At 40.7% G+C, this 4,944-nt stretch overlaps 1 non-coding gene across 1 annotated transcript; it reads right to left on the bottom strand.

The window, feature by feature from the left end:
• Window positions 1–2,067: 2,067 nt before the first annotated feature.
• On the bottom strand, window positions 2,068–2,198 carry LOC136382707 (small nucleolar RNA SNORA33). The gene has a single exon (XR_010747327.1). It is a non-coding gene; the product is annotated as a small nucleolar RNA SNORA33 (small nucleolar RNA).
• Between the last annotated feature and the right edge of the window lie 2,746 nt (window positions 2,199–4,944).

Raw genomic sequence — 4,944 nt, 5'->3', positions numbered from 1 at the left:
AAGTGAGTGTGGGTATGCGTGTGAGTGCACCCTGTGATGAAATAGGGGGTCTTCTGTCCTAGTTTGGTTTCCACCTTGTGTCCTGAGCTCCTGGGACAGGCTCTGGATGCTGATGACCTAGAACTGAAATTAGTTTCTTGAAAAATAATTATCTTGTTTTTATTAATCTTTCTTTTTTTTTCTTTTTCTTTTTTCTTTTTTCCTGAGGCTGGAAAAGGGGAGAGACAGTCAGACAGACTCCCACATGCCTCCGACCGGGATCCACCCGGCACGCCCACCAGGGGCGACGCTCTGCCCACCAGGGGGCAATGCTCTGCCCCTCCGGGGTGTCGCTCTGCCGCGACCAGAGCCACTCTAGTGCCTAGGGCAGAGGCCAAGGAGCCATCCCCAGCGCCCGGGCCATCTTTGCTCCAATGGAGCCTTGGCTGCGGGAGGGAAAGAGAGAGACAGAGAGGAAGGAGGGGGGGGGTGGAGAAGCAAATGGGTGCTTCTCCTATTTGCCCTGGCCAGGAATTGAACCCGGGTCCCCCACACGCCAGGCCGACGCTCTACTGCTGAGCCAACCGGCCAGGGCTCAAGAGTGTTTATGTATAGCTCACATTTATTTCAATGTTTAAGTCTAGAAGAGTTGTGGGTCTTTATTTAGAAGTTTTTTTTGACATTTTTGTGACCAGAAATATACTGTCAAAACTTAACTCTTGTTTATATTAGCCTATGATAAAATTGGTTTCCCCACGTGTCAATTTGCTGAAGTTGCAATAGTCAGGAACCTATCAAAAAGGTTAAATGATGACATACTCTATTCATAATAGTCCCTTATGGTTTTTCATCCCCCCCATGGTATCCTTTGTAATGTGTCTTCTTTCATTTCTTATTTTCAGTCTTGTCTCTTTTTATTCTCAGTTTAGTTAAGGTGTCAATTTTGTTTATTCAAGTAGCTAACACTTAGTTTTGTCAGTTTTTAAAAATTCTGTTCTCTATTTTATATATTTCCCTTTTAATTTTTATTTTCTTCCCTCTACTAACCTTAGGCTTAGTTCTTTTTTTGAGCTTCTTGAGGTGTAATATTAGCTTGTTTACTTATTGTTAGTTGTTTATTAATGTAGGCATTTAATACTAAATTTTCTGTTAATATTCCTTTTGCTTTATTCCATTTGTTCTGGTATTTCTGTTTTTGTTTTCATTTGTCCTTAGGTACATTCTAATTTTTTTTTCGATATTTTCCTTTGACCCAAAGATTGTTTAAGGGTGTATTATTACATTTTTATGTATTTGTAAATTTTTCCATGTACTTTCTGTTATTCATTTCTAGTTTCATTCCATTGTGGTTAGATAAGACACTTGGAATGATTTCAATCTCCTTAAAAAATTTTTTTGTGACCTATCATGTGATCTATTATGAAGAATATTTTATGTGTTCTTTAAAAGAATATGTATTCTGCTGTTGAGTGAGATGTTCTTTATATGTCTATTAGGTCCATATGTCTGCAGGGGTCCCCAAACTTTTTACACAGGGGGCCAGTTCACCATCCTTTAGACCGTTGGAGGGCTGCCACATACAGTGCTCCTCTCACTGACCACCAATGAAAGAGGTGCCCCTTCCGGAAGTGCGGCGGGGGCCAGATAAATGGCCTCAGGGTGGACGCATGCGGCCCACGGGCCGTAGTTTGGGGACACCTGGTAGGGTATAGTTCAAGTTTATTCTTATTAATCTTTTGTCCAGTTGATCTGTCAATTATTGTAAGTGAAGTCTTCTACTATTGTATTGCTTTCTATTTCTCTTTTCAGATCTCTCAGAACTCCTAAAGATACTGTGATGTTGGGTGCATATTTATAATTGTCATGTCTCCTTTTGAAATGACCCTTTTTGTCATTAATGACCTTTCTTGTCACTTGTAGCATTTTGACTTAAAGTCAGTTTTGATAGAAATATAGCCATCTCTGCTTTCCTTTTGTTATTTTTGCATGGAATATCATTCTTTATCCATTTAGTCAATATGTGTCTTTAATTCAAAAGTGGATTTCTTATAGACTACATATAGTTGGAAGTTTTTTTTTTTTTTTTTTTCTTATAGCCATTTTCAGGGACCTTAATGACTTTAAATGTCTTTAAGGCTCGTAACATGGCTTTACTATTGCCAGCTTTCTCCAAATTTCTGCAGAAACACATTCAGGTAAGCAGATTCATTGGCTGGCTTAGAAGTTGTTTTTATTAGTTGGCCACTCTGTCTCTTGATTGGTTATCAAATTCATTTACTTTTCAAGTAGTTATTGTTATTATTATTTTTGTGACAGAGACAGAGAGAGACAGAGAGAGGGACAAATAGGGACAGACAGACAGGATGGGAGAGATGAGAAGCATCAATTCTTCATTGTGACTCCTTAGTTGTTCATTGATTGCTTTCTCATATGTGCCTTGACCAGAGCGGGGGTGCTATAGCAGAGTGAGTGACCCCTTGCTCAATCCAGTGACCCTGGGCTCAAATCAGTGACCTTGGGCTCAAGCCAGCAACCTTGAGCTTCAAGCCAGTGACCTTTGAGCTCAAGCCAGTGAACATAGGGTCATATCTATGATACCATGCTTAAGCCAGTAACCTCTCGCTCAAGCTGGATGAGACTGCACTCAAGCCAGCAACCTCGGGGTTTTGAACCTGGATCCTCTGTGTCCCAGTTTGATACTCTATTCACTGTACAACCACCTACTCAGGCTCAAGTAGTTATTGATGGTTATTGATAGTAATTTTTGATTTACAGTTGCCATTTTTGTTATTTCAGTTTTGTAGCTTTTTCTTGCTGCTTTGTTCTATTACTGTCTTCCTTTGTGATTTCATTTTTTTGTATGCAGATATATTTTAATCTTCTTTTTACCTTACATTTTTTATTATGTTTCAAAATACTAGCCTCTATGATCTTGATGAAATATATGTTCTCCCCAGAATTTTTGCACTTTCTGTTCTCTTTGACTGTTGGAATTCTTTCCCCTGAGGTATACACATCTCTTGCTCCTTCTTTTAATTCAGATATCTGCTAAAATGTCAACTTATTAGACCACCCTATTATCACCATCATTCTCTCTACTTTTGCCATTCTATCTATTTTCATTTGGCCTTGTTCATTGAAGTTATCACTACTTTTCATGTTTGTTTATTAATTTCTTTGTCTTCTAGAATTTAAGCTCCATAACTATGAAATTTTGTTAAACTATTTTTTTCTAAATTAAGTGAGAGCATTTGGGGCAGAGAAACAGATTCCTCCATGTGCCCCAACAAGGATCCACTGAGCAAGCCCCCTATGGGGTGATGCTCTGCCCATCTGGGGCATTGCTCTGTTGCTTAGCAAACAAGCTATTTTTAGCACCTGAGAAGAAGCTCCAAAGCCATTCTCAGGGCCTGGGGCCAACTCACTCAAACAAAACTAATCCAACCATGGCTGCAGGAGGGAGAGAGAGAGGGAGAGAGGAAATGAGAGAGAGACAGAGAGAGGAGGGTGGAGGGCTGGAGAAGCAGGTAGTTGCTTCTCCTCTGTACCCTGGTTGGATATCAAACCCTGGGACATGCATACACCAGCCAATGCTCTACCACTAAGCCAACTGGATAAGGCTTTATATATATATATATTTGTATTTTTCTGAAGCTGGAAATGGGGAGAGACAGTCAGACAGACTCCTGCATGCGCCCGACCGGGGTCCACCTGGCACGCCCACCAGGGGCGATGCTCTGCCCACCAGGGGGCGATGCTCTGCCCCTCTGGAGCATCACTCTGTTGCGACCAGAGCCACTCCAGCGCCTGGGGCAGAGGCCAAGGAGCCATCCCCAGCGCCCGGGCCATCTTTGCTCCAATGGAGCCTTGGCTGCGGGAGGGAAGAGAGAGACAGAGAGGAAGGAGAGGAGGAGGGGTGGAGAAGCAGATGGGCGCTTCTCCTATGTGCCCTGGCCGGGAATCGAACCCGGGACTTCCACACGCCAGGCTGACACTCTACCACTGAGCCAACCGGCCAGGGCCAAGGCTTCATAATTTTTGATCACTATATTCCTGGTGCCAGAATACTAACTGTCACATAGTAGATACTCAAATACTTGTTAGTTGAATGAATGAAAGAATGAATGAATGATTAAATTAGATAAAGGCAAACTATAAGGGACCTTGGAGGACTTTGGATTCTGTGTTAATGAATTAAGCTTTCATTGGTAGGTATATCAGTTAACTACTGTCACAAAAATAGAATGTCATACTAGAAATGGAAGCTTCTAATTTCTTATGCATCTGCAGATCAGTTGGCTGATTTAGGCTATATTCAACAGGAGAATATGCTGTTCTCACTTGAGCTCACTCCATGTATCTGTAGTCAGGTTGGATAGAAAGCTGGTCTTGGGCTATACTCATTTTGGGTTGGTGCTGTCCCACTTAAGAAAAAAAATTTTTTTTCTGGGATCAGCTGACCAACCTGGGAATTTTCTTAGAGTGATGACAGACCCCACAGAGAGCAAGACCACCTCTGCCAGCAGTTTTCGATCCTGTGCTTGTATAATGTCTGCTAATATACCACTGGTCAAAGCAAATTATGTGGCTAAACTTACAAAAGAAAAGGTAAGAGTTCAATCAAGTCTGTAATAAGCAGTTACTTTATGGTTTTCAGCAGTTTTATGCTTCTTTACTGATTATTATACAGCATTTAAAATTTTCCAGTATTAAGACATATTATTTGGAGTACACACTGAATTAGAATAAATGTCAGTTAACCATTGTGCAGTCTGCCAATAAAATAAATAGTTTCTAACATGTTTATGATGGTATATATATTTGTCCTAATCACACTATAGGTCAATAACTTGGACTGTTCAGAGAGAGTTGGTCTTATACACAATTTATTTCCCAGATTTTATCCTAGAAACAACTAAGTGCTCTCTCTGTTCCCATATAATTTCTCTTTGTAGGAATTTAATT

Source organism: Saccopteryx leptura, chromosome 10 (assembly GCF_036850995.1).
Source record: "Saccopteryx leptura isolate mSacLep1 chromosome 10, mSacLep1_pri_phased_curated, whole genome shotgun sequence".
NCBI lineage: Eukaryota > Metazoa > Chordata > Mammalia > Chiroptera > Emballonuridae > Saccopteryx > Saccopteryx leptura.
Note: the sequence above shows the minus strand (reverse complement) of the source record. Positions and strands in the feature narration are given on the sequence as shown.